The following is a 23,719-nucleotide window of genomic DNA, read 5'->3' on the forward strand; positions in this document are numbered from 1 at the left end:
CAGGCACAAGTTGTTCATATTGACTGTTCAATTATTCAAGTGGAATAATGTAATGGTCAAAGTTAACTTAAAATGATATGCTATAATATAATTATTTTATTCATGAAGGCATGACTAATGGCTTTACGAACCTGTTCACCTTTTCTGTTACATTTTTTTCCAGTTTTGGTGTTAGGTTGAAACAATATTTCAGTATACATTTTATAAAGTATTTAGAATAATGCAATTCGTGATTGAAGAAGTGTTTGATTTCCTAAAATGCTACTTTGTTCATCAATTTTCTCCATTTAATGTAATTATTATTCAAAACAGTTATATATTTTCTTTTAGTGGAAGAAGAAAGTTCCACTGAACTTTGCACCCTTTAAACTCAGAAGATCCTCAGTTTATTACACTATCTAAAGCCTTAACTCATGCTACCTAAACAAACCTTAAGGCTCACAGCCATTATCTCCCAGTCCTTGAACAGTAAAACTACAATAAAATCTAGGAGCAAGAAGAATAAAAGAGGTGGAGTTGATTATACAACTTCTATTGTTCCTTAAGGCAAAAGTATTTCTTTCCACTTGCTAATTTACATTAGAGAAATTGATCTTCAATGTCTTTCAATATTCTATTCTTACATATTAGTAAATAGATATCTAACCCTGTAGCTATTCTAAGAAAATTCAATTATAGTTAAATTAAAAAAAATTTTCTCTGTAATTTTTCATACATTTCATCTTTTATCTCCCTCATTGATATTCAATTTAGTTCTCTCTATGATAATCATATAATTTTAGTATATTTTTCTTTTAAATAGTTTCAATTTCTCATTATACATTACTTTATAGGTATTTTTCCACCAATTTATCTCTCCACATTGTCATATTTACTGCAGCATTTTGTTTCATCACCTTATTTTATCCAGATTATCTTCTCAGTGCCTTTTTCTTCTGCAAGGGTAACCTAAATTTCCTCCCTACAATTTTTGAAAATCTTTTGCCTACCACTGTGATTACATTTTCCTGTTGATATATAATTTAGTATATAATGTGAGATGAACAGGTAGAGGTTTTCCTTTGTTTCCAAGCTTTTTCCCTCCAAAATTTGGATTACTACAGTGGCTGATAGGGACTCAATCCTCAGGCATATACTTTACTTAGATAGATTCTTAAGGGATAGAAGGTAGTTGCTCTATCAGAAAGCTTAGTATCAGAGAGCAAGTATCATGTTGGGAATGTTAAAAATGCATAGTTAGCATGTTATGTAAAAAGTGGACATGCTTAACTTAATTTGAATTATCCATTTACTTATATTTTCATAAGTGTCCTATTAACTAATAGCAGGTTTTGATATACCGTGTGTGAGTGATTCCCATCACTCACCTCAACAGCAACAAATTTATCATGCAGCTTTATAAATATATATTGTCTAAATCTTTAGGCATTTGATTATTTAGCATTCTGTAGAGGGTTTTACCAAAGCCTCCCATATCCAAGGTCATTTGTGATTTATAGTACAACGAGAAGCAGAATTTGAATGTTTTCAAATCTTCTTCCAGCCCACATGATACTTTTAGAATATATTGCATATTACTTTTCCTTCTTTCACTTTCTACCCTTGTTTTCTTTTCTTTAAGGATACCCTGATACTTCACGTATTCCATAAAATCTTGAAGGGCTAGTCAATAATGAGATGATGATTCTCTTTTACCCTCTCTCCCATTAATGGTAATACCTATATTTTACAAGAAAAACTGCCACAAGAAAGCTACTTGTTTCCTATAATGGGAGTCATTGATTATTTTTTATATACTACAGTGTCTTTCTCTGTGCTCTAATTATACATGTAAACAACACACATCATAATTTTTATTTCATTTACAATCCTAGGAAAAGAAAGGAAGGAGTCAATGGCACAGTTATCGTGTTATGGAAAACTGGTTCATATAATAAATGGACAGCTGGGCTTTGAGTCGTAACCTGTAAAACTTGATAGATAAAGATCAGGAAAAGGACGACCAGGTTAGAGTAGGGCCACCTTCTTTAATTGAAGCTAACAACTCATTACTGATATGATTAAGGTGCCTCCCAGAAGTCATTAATAAATGTAAATGAAGATGGAAATTTAAAAATTTTAATATGAAAAGGGAGTATATTAAAATGAGAAAGAATGATATAGTAACAGGTACAAACTCAGTGATGATGATCATCAAAGAGCCTAGAGGGGAAAAAACAGAAGTTGAGGAAGAACATATTAGTATTTCTCTAGCACAGTGTCTGCAATGAGTATGCTCTAATTCTAAATAATAAGAAGTATCCCCAAATTTGTAGTATATAATTCATTAAACTACCATGGTTGATAAAATCACACTTATGAAACATCTCAGTTCTCATGAACTGATGCTGTATTTACCAAGAAACTCACTATTTTGGGAGAAAAAAAATCTTGAAATAGCCTATTTAAAAAAAGAAATGTATATGGTCAAATTGATGATTCCTTTAAACATATTTAGTTTGGCCAATTAACTATTGCTTTTTGGCTTTATAAATCTGTCTCCTAAATAAATGAATACATGTTTGTTGATAGTGAATTTGGTCATCAGGACCTAACCAAGGAGACTACCTAAGTAGTAAATAGAGATAGAGTATAGAAATTCTAATTTCTTTCTCTACTCTGTCAACATTAACTTCATACTTGTGGACATTTGACTTTTTAATACCTCAATTACTTTATATTTTTCTTATTATTTAGTACTTCTTTACCTCAAAAGATGTTATGAATAGCAGTATGAGGGATAACAATACTTTTAGATATCTGAAAAACTACATAAAGCAAGGAATTGTTGTTGCTCATATATTTAACATTGGTGAAATAAAATAAAATAAAATCTCTAACTCTGTAAATGTGCACAACAATGCAAAATTTAAATACACGGTCTTCTTAAATCTATCTTGGAATAGCACTCCATGGAGTTTTGGAACCTGATAAGGCTTCACAAGGTGAAAAAACAGTTGAAGTAATGTGTAGAATTTCTTAGAAAATAAAGACCACCACTGATTCTTAGATGAGAGAAAACAAAGGATACATAAACTAGGAAATTATGGGTTCTCATTAACAAAGGGTACAGTAGAGGTTACAACATCTTTCCTTTGTGTGCTTTGCTGTCTGCCTTCATCAAGCACCACTAATCTTTTCTTCATCTTTCTGTAACAAATTTTAAGAACCATCTAGAATATATGATTCATGAATACAATTAACTTATTTTGCTCATTGATGTATCTGCAGAATCGACTTAAAAAAAAAAAAACTAGCACAAAGTTCAATTAATATTTTTGAATGAATGCCCAAATAAATTTAGTCATGGTGCTAATGTCAAGATCTTTCCTTCTAACCCTTTGCAACAACTATGGAAGATCAAAATAAACATGGGTTTGTACAGCAGCAGCAAAAGACCATGGTGATATCATGGTAGCAAATAAATGGCCATTGTTTTCCCATTATAATCCATGTTCTCTCCTTTTAAACCTCCTTAGTCACTACAAAACAGGTAAGCTAAACTAGATTATTCAGGCAATACCACTTACAGATTTGTATTTAATGCTACATTTTGCATTTGAAATAAATTGGTAGGGATAAAATTGCAGAATAGATAGCATAACTAGTACGAAGTCACTTATTTTGAAAGGAAAGAGAGATAACAATACATCTATATATTTTTAAAATTTTATTTTATTTATTTTTTTATATAGCAAGTTTTTATTAGTCAACTATTTTATACACATCAGTGTATACATGTCAATCCCAATCACCCAATTCATACCACCACCACCACCACCCTGCTGCTTTCCCCCCTTGGTGTCCATATGTTTTTATCTCAGCTTCTGTGTCTCAATTTTGGCCCTGCAAACCAGTTCATCTGTACCATTTTCTAAGTTCCACATATATGTTTTAATATACGATATTTGTTTTTCTCTTTCTGACTTACTTCACTCTGTATGACAGTCTCTAGATGTATCCACGTCTATACAAATGACCCAATTTCATTCCTCTTTATGGCTGAATAATATTCCATTGTATATATGTACCACATCTTCTTTATCCATTCATCTGTCCATGGGCATTTAGGTTGCTTCCATGACCTGTATATTGTAAATAGTGCTGCAATGAACATTGGGGTGCATGTGTCTTTTTGAATTATGATTTTCTCTGGGTATATGTCCAGTAGTGGGATTGCTGGGTCATATGGTAATTCTATTTTTAGTTTTATAAGAAACTTCCATACTGTTCTCCATAGTGGCTTTATCATTTTACATTCCCACCAATAGTGCAAGAGGGTTCCCTTTTCCCCACACCCTCTCCAGCATTTGTTGCTTGTAGGTTTTCTGATGATGCCCAATCTAACTGGTATGAGGTGATACCTCATTGTAGTTTTGATTTACATTTCTCTAATAATTAGTGATCTTGAGCAGCTTTTCACGTGCTTCTTGCCCATCTGTATGTCTTCTTTGGGGAAATGTCTATTTAGGTCTTCTGCCCATTTTTGGATTGAGTTGTTTGTTTAATATTGACCTGCGTGAGCTGTTTATATATTTTGAGATTAATCCTTTGGTTGATGATTCATTTGTAATTATTTTCTCCCATTCTGAAGGTTGTCTTTTTGTCTTGTTTATGGTTGCCTTTGTTGTGCAAAAGCTTCTAAGTTTCATTAGGTCCCATTTGTTTATTTTTGTTTTAATTTCCATTCTCTAGCAGGTGGATCAAAAAAGATCTTGCTGTGATTTATGTCAAAGAGTGTTCTGCCTATGTTTTCCTCTAAGAATTTTATAGTGTCTGGTCTTACATTTAGGTCTCTAATGCATTTGGGGTTTATTTTTATGTATGGTGTTAGGGCATGTTCTAATTTCATTCTTTTACATGTAGTTGTCCTGTTTTCCCAGCACCGCTTTTTGAAGAGACTGTCTTTTCTCCATTGTATTTCCTTACCTTCTCTGTCATAGATTAGTTGACTATAGGTGTGTGGGTTTATATCTGGGCTTTCTATCTTGTTCCATTGATCTATATTTCTGTTTTTGTGCCAGTACCATACTCTCTTGATTACTGTACCTTTGTAGTATAGTCTGAAGTCAGGGAGTCTGATTCTTCCAATCCAAGAACATGGTGTACATCTCCATCTGTTGGTATCATCTTTAATTACTTTAATCTCTCTCTAATAGTTTTTTGCATACAGGTCTTTTGTCTCCTTAGGTAGGTTTATTCCTAGATATTTTATTCTTTTTGTTGCAATGGTAAATGGGAGTGTTTCCTTAATTTCTCTTTCAGATTTTTCATCATTAGTGTATAGGAATGCAAGAGATTTCTGGGCATTAATTTTGTATCCTGTAACTTTACCAAATTCATTGATTAACTCTAGTAGTTTTCTGGTGGCGTCTTTAGGAATCTCTATGTATAGTATCATGTCATCTGCAAACAGTGACAGTTTTACTTCTTTTCCAATTTGTATTCTTTTTATTTCTTTTTTCTTCTCTGATTGCTATGGCCAGGACTACCAAAACTATGTTGAATAATAGTAGTGAGAGTGGACAACTTTGTTTTTTTCCTGATTTTAGAGGAAGTGCTTTCATTTTTTCACCATTGAGAATGATGTTTGCTGTGGGTTTGTCATAAATGGCCTTTATTATGTTGATGTAGGCTCCCTCTATACCCACTTTCTGGAGACTATTTTTCATAAATGGGTGTTGATTTTTGTCAAAAGATTTTTCTGCATCTATTGAGATGATCATATGGATTTTATTCTTCAATTTGTTAATATGGTGTATCACATGGACTGATCTGCATATATTGAAGAATACTTGCATCCCTGGGATAAATCCCAGTTGGTCATGGTGTATGAACTTTTTAATGTATTGTTGGATTCTGCTTGCTAGGATTTTGTTGAGAATTTTTGCATCTATATTCATCAGTGATATTTGTCTGTAATTTTCTTTTTTTGTAGTATCTTTGTCTGGTTTTGGTATCAGGGTGATGGTGGCCTCATAGAGTGAGTTTGGGAGTTTTCCTTCCTCTGCAATTTCTGGAAGAGTTTGAGAAGGATGGGTGTTAGCTCTTCTCTAAATGTTTGATAGAATTCACCTGTGAAGCCATCTGGTCCTGGACTTTTGTTTGTTGGAAGATTTTTAATCACAGTTTCTATTTCATTACTTGTGATTGGTCTGTTCATACTTTCTATTTCTTCCTGGTTCAGTCTTGGAAGGTTATACCTTTCTAAGAATTTGTCCAATTCTTCCAGGTTGTCCATTTTATTGGCATAGAGTTGCTCATAGTAGTCTCTTAGGATGCTTTGCATTTCTGTGGTGTCTTTTGTAATTTCTCCTTGTTCATTTCTAATTTTATTGATTTGAGTACTTCTTTTTCTTGATGAGACTGGCTAATGGTTTATCAATTTTGTTTATCTTCTCAAAGAACCAGCTTTTAGTTTTATTGATGTTTGCTATTATTTTCTTTGTTTCTATTTCATTTATTTCTGTTCTGATCTTTATGATTTCTTTCCTTCTGCTAACTTTGGGTTTTGTTTTTTCTTCTTTCTCTAGTTCTTTTAGGCATAACGTTACATTGTTTATTTGAAATTTTTCTTGTTTCTTTAGGTACACTTGTATAGCTATAAACTTCCCCCTTAAAACTGCTTTTGCTGCATCCCATAGGTTTTGGATCATTGTGTTTTCATTGTCATTTGTCTCTAGGTATTTTTTGATTTCCTCAGTGATCTCTTGGTTATTTAGTAACATATTGTTTAGCCTCCATGTGTTTGTGTTTTTTACATTTTTTTCCCTGTAGTTGATTTCTAGTCTCATAGCATTGTGGTCAGAAAAGATGTTTGATATGATTTCAATTTTCTTAAATTTACTGAGGTTTGATTTGTGACCCAAGATGTCATCTGTTCTATACAATTTTATAGATATATTTTATTCTGTTTTCTAGTTGCTTGACATTCAGCCTGTTAGTTTCATCACCTATAAAATCACATATTGATGTTATTTATTTCCCATTGTTGTTAAAGTAATTAATTATGTGAACTCAATGCACATAAAACATATTATATAAGGGATACCACAAGAATAAGAACTTAAATACTCTACTCTAGAATTGTTGTCTATGTTTGTTTCATAGAATATCAGTTGGATGATGGAATTATCAGTGTCTTTTATATACTCTTTTTTTTTTTTTTTTGTAGTACGCGGGCCTCTCACTGTTGTGGCCTCTCCCGTTGCAGAGCACAGGCTCCGGACGTGCAGGCTCAACGGCCATGGCTCACGGGCCCAGCCGCTCCGTGGTATGTGGGATCTTCCCAGAACGGGGCACGAACCCATGTCCCCTGCATTGGCAGGTGGACTCTCAACCACTGCACCACCAGGGAAGCCCCTGTCTTTTATATACTCTTGTAAGTTAGTCTGAATTTTCTGACTGCACATGGATTAATTTTATAATAAAAATAAAGCTACTTTAATTTTGAGATAAATGACTATATTTTGTGATATATGTTATTGAATTTTGCGTAATTATACTAGTTCACTTGAATCAAGTCACTCTTTCTTCAACCATCACTGCTACTCTAATCATTTAAGCCTTCTCTATATAAAATTTATTTAATTTGAGTTATCACTTAAAATTTGTTCTAAACATCTAAATTCATCAAGTTTCTGCTGAAGACTTTTGTTAGTAAATTTGAAAATTCTATGGAATCACTCTTCTCTTTTGTCTTTTATTATTACTAAACAATAATTGTGAAAGTCTATCTGATGCATCTGATACAAGAGTATTTATTTATAGAATTATAAACTATTACAGGAGAAATAAACCTAATTACTAAGTTATTTTAAATTCTTGAAGTTACATAGTAAAATTGATTGCAGGCCTTTTGGGGGCCAGAGCTGTTCATTATTCATATTTATATTCCCAGCCTCCAACATAGTGCATGATATATTAAGTATTTAAACAGAATTAGCCAAGGAAGTTCTCTTTTCAATAGTTCCTTACAGTAAAATAAGATTTGATGATTCAAAGAAAAAACATGGAAAAAAGTGAAGCAATTTATTCAATTTCTTGCACATTTTCATTGTGCCAGAAGTCAAAGTTAGTACATAACTAAAAACAAAAACAAAATTTAAAAGCTTTTGCACAGCAGAGGAAACCATAAACAAGATGAAAATACAACCCTCAGAATGGGAGAAAATATTTGCAAATGAAGCAACTGACAAAGAATTAATCTCCAAAATATACAAAAGCTCATGCAGCTCAGTATTAAAAAAACAAACAACCTAATCAAAAAATGGGCAGAGGACCTAAATAGACATTTCTCCAAAGAAGACATACAGATGGCCAAGCGGCACATGAAAAAATGCTCAACATCACTAATTATTAGAAGAATGCAAATCAAAAGTACAATGAGGTATCACCTCACACAGTCAGAATGGTCATCATCAAAAAATCTACGAATAATAAATGCTGGAGTGGGTGTGGAGAAAAGAGAATCCTCTTGCACTGTCCGTGGGAATGTAAATTGATACAGCCACTATGGAGAACAGTATGGAGGTTCCTTAAGAAACTAAAAATAGAGTTACCATATGACCCAGAAATCCCACTCCTGGGCATATACCCTGAGAAAACCAAAAAGATACATGTACCACAATGTTCATTGCAGCACAATTTACAACAGCCAGGACATGGATGCAAACTAAATGTCCATTGACAGATGAATGGATAAAGAATATGTGGTACATATATACAATGGAATATTAGCCATAAAGAGGAAGGAAATTGGGTCATTTGTAGAGATGTAAATGGACCTAGAGTCTGATACTGATTGAAGTAAGTCAGAAAAAGAAAAAAATATATATATTAATGCACACATGTGGAATCTAGAAATATGGTACAGATGAACCTATTTTCAGGGCAGGAATAGAGATGCAGATGTAGAGAATGGACATGTGAACATGGGGGTGGAAAAGGCAGAGTGGGATGAATTGGGAAATTAGGTTTATACACACACACACACATATATATATATATTATATATAATATATATATATATATACTACCATGTGTAAAATAGATAGCTAGTGGGAACCTGCTGTATAGCACAGAGAGCTCAGCTCATTGCTCTGTGATGACCTAGGTGTGTGGAATGGGGATGGGTGGTGAGAGGAGGTCCAAGAGGGAGGGGGTATATGTATACATATAGCTGATTAACTTTGTTGTACAGCAGAAACTAACACAACCTTATCAAGCAATTATACTCCAATTAAAAAACAAACAAAAAAAAACTCTATATGCCTCAGTTTTAGACTTACTATTGAAAGGTTCACAGCATTAACTAGTTAATGTAATGTTCTTTCTATAAGTCTTTAAAAATATTTCCTATATAATGTGTTGCCATTTCTCTGTTTGAAAGAAAAGACAGAAGGTAGCACAATTGTTAAGTGAATTCAGAAATCGATGGATTGAATGATTACATGATTTGTACAAAATGTGCAACTTTGTTTCTATATGTGGCTATTTTATCTGGATAGGCCTTATAAGTTATTAAGAATTCACAACATAGTTTTAAAGGCTTAAACATCTGAGCAATATACAGAATGATAAAAAAGGAAGCCTAGTCTCTGGGATGACTAGTCCTGTCATGCCAACAAGAGCAAGCAACAAGACATTTGACAACTCATAAATGTTGTGAAAGCTCCCTAACTAGAGGTATTGCTTCTTCATGATAAATTCACTCTATCTCTCCTACATGAGCTTGGACACATTACCAAACTCAAAAGGAGCCATGAGTGGAAGGATCACTCCGGAGAGCTTTCACCTATGTCCTGTTGCTAAGGAAACGTCTTCCTTTGTACATGTTCAGAATAGCAATTTCCTTTGAACCTTGCCTTTCAAGCTCTATTTTTTAAAGCAAACATATAAATATATAACCCATATTTTGAAAGGTACAACAATTTACTCTTTTTTTCTGCTATCTGGTGAAGAAGTATCATCAATTAAAGGTAATATAGGCTTTCAGATTAAAACACTGGAGATAGAAAACTTCTCTTTGTTGTTTCATAGTTTGTAAAATCTACAGTGTTTTCCAATCCACAAAACAATCAGTCAACCTAAGATATCACTATGACCTGTGAATATGTATCTCTCAACATTGACTGAAATAATTTACAACTTTTGATATTTGATAGAATTGGGAACAATTATACTTAATTATTGCATGATGAGTGACAGTTATTATACATTAGCATAATTGCTTGGAGATCCTTTATTGAGACAATATATGTCTTCTTATTTTCATTTAAAAATATTGTGAAAATTCCCCAGTTTTGCTTGTTTAACATTTGTGGATGAATTAGCTCAAATGCTAGATTTCAATAGATTGGCCTTCAAAGATAAAGAATGTGAATTGGAGTTTTATTATACCATAGTGATTGCAGTATATATTGGCCAGCCATTAACTATAGCATGTGTGGACATTGGCCATAAATACTAGATGATTTCATAACTTGGATTGTAAATGTTATAATTATATGTTGTAATTCACATTATACAACTGAGAATCATAGCCCAGTCCACAGCTTTATTACAACATTCTCATTATTGCCCTGTTTACTTGAGATCTTTCAAAGAATTCCTTTGAGCACCCATCATGATATTTTTAATTGTACTCTTTATATCTTTTCAAAATGTTTTGGACCTGTCTTACATGCTTTGATGTGCATGTTGCCCTAAAACCACAGATTACAAACCCAAATTACATCACCATGAAGTTAAAATGGTTTTGATTATTGTATCTATAAAATAATTTGTTTCACTTGTTTATAACTATTCAGTGATTATAGCTTCTGTGGAAAAAAATTGTTTTCAATTTCAATTCTAGAGAAAAGTATACTCCTAAGCATTAAATTGACTTATTTAATTGACTTCTACCACTGTGTACTATTATGCTTACTTATTTGACTTGTCTATTGCTTTCAGTCTAATAACCATTGATATAATGCCACATTTCCTGCAGAGACAATGTTGTTTTATATACAAAGAAAAATGTTAAAGCATAAGCATGTTTTAATTTCAAGGAGAATATTTCACTGATCAGAATAAGAATGCATAGTTTAGTTAACTCACTGATTTTCTTACATTAGATGTTCAATAAAGATATTTGTTCAGTATCAGTAATGTCAAGCAGTAATTTTAATGCAGTGACATTGTATATTTATATTAACCTACTACAATTTGGGGGCATATTCAGGGCTTTGCACTTCCACTCTTTATCAGTTGATTAAAGAGTTGATTTAAAATTTCAATAGTTGATACTATTTAATTTCTTAGTGACCCATATTCATTCTTATTTCACTAGTCAGTAGCGTATTGGCACTTTGATTTTAAAAACAAAACAATTGCTTTGGTTCATCAGTTTTCTATATTGCCTCTGGTAGTATAATGTTCAATGGCTTTTGTTGGCTTATTACACTTTAATTAGCATGTTGCTGTGTGCCTTTAGTACCGTGCTGCTATGCTACCCTTAATTGAAATCTTTCTCTTGTGTTTGTGATCATTATGCTACCTTGAACTGCTGCTTTTATGGAGTATGTGGTAATGTTGCATTAGCCCTTTGAATCTGGGAGTTTTTGATTAGCAGGATCAGATGAGCTGCTAGAGGGTGTCTGACTCTTAACTCAAGCATCTTCAAATGCATTTTACAAATTATCTACTTACCTTAATACTATAAATATGTAGATACTTATATGCCTCTTACTGTATAAAGTGAAATTTTACAGTGGAAAATTATTTCCTTGCCTACACTTTAACTTAACTGTCACAGCTTCAGAATGTTTCATAAAGATATTACGTCCCATTTTGAACCCAAGGAAAAATAGTTTTAAACAGAAGGGAAGGCATGTGAAATCATCTTTCTTTCTATTGCTCTTTCCTTTGACTCTGGAATATCTAAACAACACATTCTAAGTACTTGTTTCTTCCTTTGTGGATTTTCTCCACCCTTTCCTAACACACTAGTACACATGATTTTTAAGCATTCTCAGAATGCTTCTTTAGGGTGATAGGGTTACACATTTTTTACAATTATAGAAAAAGGAAAATACTCAGAAGTGGAGAACAAACATTTTAAAGGATGTACAGGATTCTTTTGTCGAGGTAAGAATTCTACAAAAAAAAATTCAAATTGTGAAAAGGAAAAAAAAAAAAAGCAAGCATTATGTATCATAAAGATGGTATGCACAATAGTAATCATGAAACAGAAAGCTGAGAGTATAACCACAGCTGGCCACCATGGAGGCTTGGAGTATTATGGAGTAGGGGTAGTGTGTAGATTGATGGAAAAGGATTTTCAGAGATACAGGTTGCAGAAATAACTGATTCCCCTTTATTATTTTTTAAACTGGGCAGAAACATATGCAGCAGGGAGGAACACAATGTTGCTAAAAATTAAATTGTACCCTTTTCTTCAACAAAGCGTAAAGTGATCAACAAAGAATCTGTTACATTCTGAAGAATCTAAGTTGGTGAGAAAATACCTGGGCCATTCCTGATGCGTCCAAAAGGTCTGGCCATGCAGGACTGTGGATGGTGAAGGGGGTTGGAACTGAGAAGCAGGAGTGGCAGAAAGAAATCCTGCAGTAAAAAGACAAGGATAAAATAGAATTACAGTTAAGTGTGTTCTTTGATGATGTGATTATTGGTGATTTCTTCTTCTTTGTGATAATCTGTGTAGTACACATTTTACACAACAAATAGGCATACTTGAATTATCACATTTTTCTTTAAGTTATTTGAGAAATCACTCATAAAAAAGAGAGCGACCCCTGGAAGGAAACAACCCCTACATTTTCACTGAGCAAATCTTTGTAAGGAGGATTGTCTGCTTTACAAACCAGCTAGTAATAAAGTATTATTTAAAAACTGAACATATGTGATGTTACTTAAAATTTGTGACAAATTAAAATCTTATTTTTCTATTAAATGTTTTATAAGTATGTTGTGGTGGAAAAAAACATTGATGAGTTTAACACATTAGTTATCATATATACAAATGCAGTGAAATATTTGTGAGAACTTGAACACTTTGTGGTTCATCCTTTGTGGTAATGATAGAAAAGATATTAATGAGTAAAATAGCAATGCAGATAAATCTTGGCCATCTTATCTGGGTGACTATACACTAAGTTTTAGAAAATTACATACATATCTCCATTACATTTATAAAATTAATGACAGTATATTATAATATGTATATATATGTGTGTATATATACATATAATCTAAAATAAATATATTACAACAGTTAATACAAAAACGCATATTAGATTGAACTACACGAAAGTGTCATCTTTGTAGGTCAAAAGCAGTTGCATACTAGCTTACATCTATAGATGGTAAATTTGCTATTTAAAGGAAAATTGTTTTCTGCTTTTATAAAAGAATGCAAAATGATGTTTTGTTTCTTAGTTTGGCAAAAGGATATTATAATGTATCAAAACTAAATTTTTAAAAGTTTTATTCAATGGATCTGGTAATATACTGAGGATTGTTTCTTGGAAATAAATATTCAGACAGATTTGAATATGCTAAAATCAAATTATAAACTAGATAGACTTAGAATGTTTTTAAAAGCAGATACATTTTTAGTATTCCTCCAAGTGAAACATTTCCAAATAAAAGAAAACAGTTTGGGGGCTTCCCAGGTTGCGCAGTGGTTGAGAGTCCGCCTGCCGATGCAGGGGACACGGGTTCGTGCCCCGGTCCGGGAGGATCCCACGTGCTGCGGAGCGGCTGGGCCTGGGAGCCATGGCCGCTGGGCCTGCGCATCTGGAGCCTGTGCTCCGCAACGGGAGAGGCCATAACAGTGAGGCCCATGTACCGCAAAAAAAAAAAAAAAAAAAAAAAAAAAAAAAAAAAAAACAGTTTGATTTTTTTTTTCCATTTGTGTAAATTGGTGCTCATCTAATATTTTTAAATTACTCTTTAGGATGTTAGAAAAATCTTAAAATTTACTTCATACACTAATCATGAATCTTCAAATTCTAAACTGCTAAATTTACAATAAAGGAGGAAATGTGCTATACTATTCTAAATATCAGAACTGTTAGATTGAACAATATGAAAATGCCTATATTTAATCAGTTTTTGGCATACAAATACAATGTGCTATCCTAATTGATGGAAATGGTAAGAAGAATTTCTGAGTAGAATTAAGAGGCAGGAATCCCAAGTATATAGGAAAAGGTAGGCTATGCTACAGAATTAAAAAAATCGTTATATACTGATTATTAGTTGAATTATGTGAAAATGACAATTCTTGACCATTTTTGGTCCACTAGTGTTGCAATTTCATATGGTTTGGTCCAATATAAATAATGGGATACATTTTTGAAATGGAATAAGGAGCAGATGTATTTTCAAGTTTCAGAACAAGTTTCTTTATAAATGTTATATGCCCTTGTACACACATCTATGGGACAGATATGAGAAGCCATCTATGGGAAGAGGTGGCTTTAAAAATGGCTAGAAGACAGTAAGGTATAGTAAAAAGCACTGAGGCTAATGAAAAGGAATTGAGTTCTAGTTTATGCTCCAACACATAGTAATTGTGCAGTCTTAGACAAGTGAGTTCAATGTCTCTGACCTTCAGACTTTCCTTTTAATCTGTAAAATGTTTATGCTAATTTGAGTAAAAAATATTAATGTATTTGAGTAAAAATTATTAATGTATTTATCTCTCTTATTTTCATCCTATAAGAAACTTTTTAAAGTGAGAAAATACACATTTTTTTTCTCTCTGCATCCCAGAATATCCTTTCTTTTTCTCTTAGGAAAGCCATAATCTTACATTCCCAGTCTGGGGTTTCCTTATCCCAGAGTTTGTCAATGTCTTTTGTACTTGGCAGAAAAAAATAAAATATCAGGTTCCTGGAAGTCAGTCCTTACTGAGGGCTTCCTTGTGAGTCTAGTCACATTGAGGGATATTAGAGGGTTTCCAGCTGAGAGGCTGATTCACAACCCAGCTAATGAAGCTTAGGCTTCAGGACCTCTTACCTGCAAACTCTTCTAAATTATATATTTCTTCCTATCAAGTGAACTTTGATAGTCAAAGGAGTGGCATTTTTAAGATCTGACTGATTTTATCAGGAGCCAAATTTCGTTTTGGTTTAGTAGGGTATGTGTATGTGGTTTTTAGACACTTCGACTAGTCAGTTAACAATACTTGTCCCAGTATAGGAATACTCCCCTACCCACTGTGCTAACCCATCTCGTATTATGGTCCAAATATGCAAGGATAGAAGATATATGCTACTATGAATGTGTCCACTGGGGCCTGTTAATAACAGCTTGTTTGGCAATGGTGCAGAAACAAAGTTTGATACAGAGTCAGAATTAATCTGGGGAAATCTGTTCTTATTAGTCACATAATATTTTAAGTGGAAGATTTGATTCTTTTACAAACCCATTCATTATGTAGGTAATTCCCTGTTAGGAATATGCATGATTAAGAAACATAAACAAGTATAATCATATACTTGTATACATGTATATATACATATACATGTATATGTATAAACATATACAAGTATAATATACATCACTAATTTTATTTTTTATCAATGGAATCACATGAAAAATAAGTTTCTAAATTTCCTATTTTAATGCTTCAAGCCTATAGTAATACTACAAATTATGAATACATTTTCATGTGATATTGCATGCTTTAACATCCCAACTATCATTGATGAAAAAAGTTTGATCACCATGCATTTCTAAAATGCAGTTATAAAATCCAGTGCTATATTTATTTTAAAGGTTAACAATGAAGAGGAAATGTGATCTGGCTGTGTTTCTTTTCTATACAAAGCCTGAAGTGCTTGTGTTTTTTTGGCTAATAGTCACAGAGGGCAAAGTTAAAGTCTTTCTTGTGAGGACTAACTGTTCTTTTCAAGAATGTTTAAACATTTTAAAAACTTTTTAAAAATAGGATTTTTTAAAATGCCATTAGTTTTGATATTCAGAAGGCTTACCAAATAAGGTAAACATTGCCCTTAAGGTATACTCTTGTATTTATTTTGTTTGTATATTCAAGAAATAACAAATATATCCTTATTTTCTTTTTTTGAGTAGGAAAAGGAATTTAAAAAGAAATTTAAGAAATGGAAAGGACTTACACTTTTCAGACCAGCATGTAAGGAGCTTAGAAGTTGCCACTCATTCCTAACAACAAATAAAAGCTGAACAAACTGAAAAAAATTAATAACTCTTCTTAGATTCATCAGAGAAGTGAGGTCACCTGGGAAAACAGTGCCCACAAATAAGAAAGACAAGCAGATACAGAGAATCACAAATTACTCGAGAAGAAACACACAAGCAAGAACCTCCATGGGAACAAAGCCCTGCTTGGGTGGAAAAAACTGAAGTATAATTAATAAATTGCTGGAGACACAGTGGGGACAAGTCTATGAGTCAAAAAGCTCCAAAGGACCCAGTTATGGAGCAGAAAGGTTGGAGTGAGGGGTAGGGGTAGATGCTGGCACTTTTGTGAATTTTATCTCCAGGAGTTCAACTAGGAATATTGGAGAAAAATTATCTGGTATTTCAAGCAGTGGAAGGAGAAAAAACACAATTTGAAATGCACAACAGCACACGCTTCTAGAAAACAAGCCTGCACTCAGGAGAAACTATTTTGGAGCTTAAACTGCTGGGGTCTTATTAGAGCCTAATTCACCTGGGGGATGGAAATACCCAATTCAAGCTATTCTGCCCATGGAAGGGAGGGGAAAGGGGGACTGAAAAGAACTGATGAAATTCGCAATCCAAAGCAAGCTTGCTAAAAGTCTAAGACTTTATCATCGGACTATGAGTTGCTTCCCCTACCACCATGCCTTATCACAGTATTAAAAGCCTGTTGAGAGGGGAATTGGGAAGATGGCGGAAGACTAAGACGCGGAGATCACCTTCCTCCCCACAGATACACCAGAAATACATCTACACGAGGAACAACTCCTACAGAACACCTACTGAACGCTGGCAGAAGACCTCAGACCTCCCAAAAGGCAAGAAAGTCCCCACGTACCTAGGTAGGGCAAAAGAAAAAAGAATAAACAGAGACAAAAGAATAGGGAAGGCACCTGCACCAGTGGGAGGGAGCTGTGAAGGAGGAAAGGTTTCCACACACTAGAAGCCCCTTCACAGCAGAGACGGCGGGTGGCGGAGGGCGGGAGCTTCAGAGCCAAGGAGGAGAGCACAGCAACAGGGGTGCGGAGGGCAAAGCGGAGAGATTCCCGCACAGAGGATCGGTGCCGACCAGCATTCACCAGCCCGAGAGGCTTGTCTGCTCACCCGCCGGGGCGGGCGTGGCTGGGAGCTGAGGCTTGGGGTCGGTCGGAGTGCAAGGAGAGGGCTGGGGTTGGCGGTGTGAACACAGCCTGCAGGGGGTTATTGCACCACGGCTAGCCAGGAGGGAGTCCAGGAAAAAGTGTGGACCTGCAGAAGAGGCAAGAGACTTTTTCTTCCCTCTTTGTTTCCTGGTGCACAAGGAGAGGGGATTGAGAGCGCTGCTTAAAGGAACTCCAGAGACGGGCGCAAGCCGCGGCTAACTGCGCGGACCCCAGAGACGGACATGAGACGCTAAGGCTGCTGCTGCCGCCACCAAGAAGCCTGTGTGTGAGCACAGGTCACTATCCACACCCACCTTCCGGGGAGCCTGTGCAGCCCGCCACTGTCAGGGTCCCGGGATACAGAGACAACTTCCCCGGGAGAACGCACGGCGCGCCTCAGGTTGGTGCAACGTCATGCTGGCCTCTGCTGCCGCAGGCTCGCCCTGCACTCCGTGCCCCTCCCTTCCCCCAGCCTGAGTGAGCCAGAGTCCCCGAAGCAGCTACTCCTTTAACCCCATTCTGTCTGAGCGAAGAACAGATGCCCTCTGGTGACCTACATTCAGAGGCAGGGCCAAATCCAAAGCTGAGCCGCGGGAGCTGTGTAAACAAAGAAGAGAAAGGGAAATCTCTCCCAGTAGCCTCAGAAGCAGCAGATTAAATCTCCACAATCAACTTGCTGTACCCTGCATCTGTGGAATACATGAATAGACAACAAAACATCCCAAATTGAGGAGGTGGATTTTGAGAGCAAGATTTATTATTTTTTCCCATTTTCCTCTTTTTGTGTGTATGTGTATGCCTCTGTGTGATAAGTTACCTGGAAGATAAAATAGTGGAAATAACTACTGCAGAGCAGAATAAAGAAAAAAGAATGAAAAGAACTGAGGACAGTCTCAGAGACCTCTGGGACAACATTAAATGCACAAACATTCGAATTACAGGGGTTCCAGAAGAAGAAGAGAAAAAGAAAGGGACTGAGAAAATATTTGAAGAGATTATAGTTGAAAACTTCCCTAATATGGGAAAGCAAATAGTTAATCAAGTCCAGAAAGCACAGAGAGTCCCATAGAGGATAAATCCAAGGAGAAACATGCCAAGACACATATTAATCAAACTGTCAAAAATTAAATACAAAGAAAAAATATTAAAAGCAGCAAGGGAAAAACAACAAATAACACACAAGGGAATCCCCATAAGGTTAACAGCTGATCTTTCAGCAGAAACTCTGCAAGCCAGAAGGGACTGGCAGGACATACTTAAAGTGATGAAGGAGAAAAACCAAGATTACTCTACCCAGCAAGGATCTCATTCAGATTTGATGGAGAAATTAAAACCTTTACAGACAAGCAAAAGCTGAGAGAGTTCAGCACCACCAAACCAGCTTTACAAAAAATGCTAAAGGAACTCCTCTAAGCAAGAAACACAAGAGAAGGAAAAGACCTACAATAACAAATCCAAAACAATTTAGAAAATGGGAATAGGAACATACATATCAGTAATTACATTAAATGTAAATGGATTAAATGCTCCCACCAAAAGACACAGACTGGCTGAATGGATACAAAAACAAGACCCATATATATGCTGTCTACAAGGGACCCACTTCAGACCTAGAGACACATATAGACTGAAAGTAAGGGGATGGAAAAAGATATTCCATGCAAATGGAAACCAAAAGGAAGCTGGAGTAACAATTCTCATATCTGACAAAATACACTTTACAAGAAAGACTATTACAAGAGACAAAGAAGGACACTACATAATGATCAAGGGATTGATCCAAGAAGAAGATATAACAATTGTAAACATGTATGCACCCAATATAGGAGCACCTCAATACATAAGGTAAATACTAACAGCCATAAAAGGGGAAATTGACAGTAACAAAACCATAGTAGGGGACTTTAACACCCTGCTTTCACCAATGGAGAGATCATCCAAAATAAAAATAAATAAGGAAACACAAACTTTAAATGATACATTAAACAAGACGGACTTAATTGATATTTATAGGTCATTCCATCCAAAAACAACAGAATACACATTTTTCTCAAGTGCTCATGAAACATTCTCCAGGATAGATCATATCTTGGGTCACAAATCAAGCCTTGGTAAATTTTAGAAAATTGAAATTGTATCAAGTATCTTTTCTGACCACGATGCTATGAGACTAGATATCAATTACAGGAAAAGATCTGTAAAAAATAAAAACACATGGAGGCTGAACAATACACTACTTAATAACAAAGTGATCACTGAAGAAATCAAAGAGGAAATCAAAAAATACATGGAAACAAATGACAATGGAGACACGATTACCCAAAACCGATAGGATGCAGCAAAAGAAGTTCTAAGAGGGAAGTTTATAGCAATAAAATCCTACCTTAAGAAACAAGAAGCATCTCGAATAAACAACCTAACCTTGCACCTAAAGCAATTAGAGAAAGAAGAACAAAAAAAAATGCCAAACTTAGCAGAAGGAAAGAAATCATAAAGATCAGATCAGAAACAAATGAAAAAGAAATGAAGGAAAATAGCAAACATTAAAACTAAAAGCTGGTCCTTGGAGAAGATAAACAAAATTGATAAACCATTAGCCAGACTCATCAAGAAAAAAAAGGGAGAAGCCTCAAATCAATAGAATGAGAAATGAAAAAGGAGAAGTAACAATTGACACTGCAGAAATACAAAAGATCATGAGAGATTACTACAAGCAACTCTATGCCAATAAAATGGACAACCTGGAAGAAATGGACAAATTCTTAGAAATGCACAATGTGTCAAGACTGAATCAGGAAGAAATAGAAAATATGAACAGACCAATCACAAACACTGAAATTGAAACTGTGAATAAAAGTCTTCCAACAAACAAAAGCCCAGGACCAGATGGCTTCACAGGCGAATTCTATCAAACATTTAGAGAAGAGCTAACACCTATCCTTCTGAAACTCTTACAAAATATAGCAGAGGGAGGAACACTCCCAAAGTCATTCTACAAGGCCACCATCACTCTGATACCAAAACCAGACAAGGATGTCACAAAGAAAGAAAACTACAGGCCAATATCAATGATGAACATAGATGCAAAAATCCTCAACAAAATACTAGCAAACAGAATCCAATAGCACATTAAAAGGGTCATACACCATGATCAAGTGGGGTTTATTCCAGGAATGAAAGGATTTTTCAATATATACAAATCATTCAACGTGATACACCATATTAACAAATTGAAGGAGAAAAAATATATGATCAATTCAATAGATGCAGAGAAAGCTTTCAACAAAATTCGACACCCATATATGATAAAAATCCTGCAGAAAGTGGGCATAGAGGGAACTTTCCTCAACATAATAAAGGCCATATATGACAAACCCACAGCCAACATCATCCACGATGGTGAAAAACTGAAAGCATTTCCACTAAGATCAGGAAAAAGACAAGGTTTCCCACTCTCACTACTCTTATTCAACATAGTTTTGGAAGTTTTAGCCACAGCAATGAGAGAAGAAAAGGAAATAAAAGGAATCCAAATCGGAAAAGAAGTAAAGCTGTCACTGTTTGCAGATGACATGATAGTATACATAGAGAATCCTAAAGATGCTACCAGAAACTACTAGAGCTAATCAATGAATTTGGTAAAGTAGCAGGACACAAAATTAACGCAAAGAAATCTCTGGCATTCCTATACACTAATGATGAAAAATCTGAAAGTGAAATCAAGAAAACACTCCCATTTACCACTGCAACAAAAAGAATAAAATATCTAGGAATAAACCTACCTAAGGAGACAAAGGATCTGTATGCAGAAAATTATAAGACACTGATGAAAGATATTAAAGATGATACAAATAGATGGAGAGATATACCATGCTCTTGGATAGGAAGAATCAACATTGTTAAAATGACTCTACTACCGAAAGCAATCTCCAGATTCAATGCAATCCCTATGAAACTACCACTGGCATTTTTCACAGAACTAGAACAAAAAAATTCACAATTTGTATGGAAACACAAAAGACCTCAAATAGCCAAAGCCATCTTGATAACAAAAAACGGAGCTGGAGGAATCAGGCTCCCTGACTTCAGACTATACTACAAAACTACAGTAATCAAGACAGTATGGTATTGGCACAAAAACAGAAAGATAGATCAGTGGAACAGGATAGAAAGCCCAGAGATAAATCCATGCACATATGGTCACCTTATCTTTGATAAAGGAGGCAGGAATGTACAGTGGAGGAAAGGCAGCCTCTTCAATAAGTGGTGTTGGGAAAACTCTACAGGTACATGTAAAAGTATGAGATTAGATCACACCCTAACACCATACACAAAAATAAGCTCAAAATGGATTAAAGACCTAAATTTAAGGCCAGAAATTGTCAAACTCTTAGAGAAAAACATAGGCAGAACACTCTATGACATAAATCACAGCAAGACCCTTCTTGACCCACGTCCTAGAGAAATGGAAATAAAAAAAAAAATAAACAAATGGGACCTAATGAATCTTCAAAGCTTTTGCACAGCAAGGAAACCATAAACAAGACTAAAAGACAACTCTCAGAATGGGTGAAAATATTTGCAAATGAAGCAACTGACAAAGGATTTATCTCCAAAATTTATAAGCAGCTCAATAACAAAAAATGAACAATCCAATCCAAAAATGGGCAGAAGACCTAAATAGACATTTCTCCAATGAAGATATACAGACTGCCAACAAACACATGAAAGAGTGCTCAACATCATTAATCATTAGAGAAATGCAAATCAAAACTACAATGATATATCATCTCATACCAGACAGAATGGCCATCATCAAAAAATCTAGAAACAATAAATGCTGGAGAGGGTGTAGAGAAAAGGGAACACTCTTGCACTGCTGGTGGAAATGTGAATTGGTTCAGCCACTATGGAGAACAGTATGGAGGTTCCTTAAAAAACTACAAATAGAACTACCATATGACCCAGCAATCCCACTATTGGGCATATACCCTGAGAAAACCATAATTCAAAAAGGGTCATGTACCAAAATGTTCATTGCAGCTCTATTTACAATAGCCAGGAGATGAAAACAACCTGTGTCCATCATCGGATAAATGGATAAAGAAGATGTGGCACATATATACAATGGAATATTACTCAGCCTTGGAAAGAAATGAAATTGAGCTATTTGTAATGAGGTGTATGGACCTAGAGTCTGTCATACAGAGTGAAGTAAGTCAGAAAGAGAAAGACAAATACTGTATGCTAACACATATATATTAAATTTAAGGAAAAAAATGTCATGAAGAACCTAGGGGTAAGACAGGAATAAAGACACAGACCTACTAGAGAATGGACTTGAGGATATGGGGAGGGGGAAGGGTAAGCTGTGACAAAGTGAGAGAGTGGCATGGACATATATACACTACCAAACGTAAAATAGATAGCTAGTGGGAAGCAGCTGCATAGCACAGGGAGATCAGCTCGGTTGTTTTTGACCACCTAGAGGAGTGGGATAAGGATGGTGGGAGGGAGGGAGATGCAAGAGGGAAGAGATATGGGAACATATGTATATGTATAACTGATTCACTTTGTTATAAAGCAGAAACTAACACACCATTGTAAAGCAATTATACTCCAATAAAGATGTAAAAAAAAAAAAAAAGCCTGTTGACTACACTTACTTTTATCCAGTACATCATGTCCATCTTTAAAAAAAATTACAAGGCATAATAAAAGGCAAAAAACACAGTTTGAAGGGATTAGACAAGCATCAGAACCAGAAACAGATATAGCAGTAATGTTAGAATTACCAGACCAGAAATTTTTTTTTTTTTAATGATGAATAATGTGTTAAGGCTTTAGTGGAAAAAGCAGAGAACACATAAGAACAGATGGAAAATATAACCATAGAGTTGTGGAATTTTAAGAAAGAATCAAAAACAAACTCTAGAGAGCACAAACAGTATAACAAAAATACAGAATACCTTTGATGGGCTCTGTAATAGATTGGACATGACTGAGGAACGAATTTCTGAGTTTGAGGATATGTCACATAGAAACTTCCAAAACTGAAAAGCAAAGAAAACAAACAAGCAAATAAAAACCGTAGAATATCTAAGAACTGTGAGACAAGTACAAAATATGTTACATACACTTAATGGAAATATTGGAATGAAAAGAACAGAAATAATATTCGAAGGAATAATGACTGAGAATTTCCACACATTTATGTCAGACACCAAACCCGAGATCCAGGAAGCTCAAAAAACTGCAAGGAAGATAAATACCAATAATAAAAAAAAAAAAAACCTACGCCTAGGCATATGGTATTTGAA

This window comes from Lipotes vexillifer, unplaced genomic scaffold, assembly GCF_000442215.2.
Source record: "Lipotes vexillifer unplaced genomic scaffold, Lipotes_vexillifer_v1.1 scaffold507, whole genome shotgun sequence".
In the NCBI taxonomy this organism is placed as follows: Eukaryota; Metazoa; Chordata; class Mammalia; order Artiodactyla; family Lipotidae; genus Lipotes; species Lipotes vexillifer.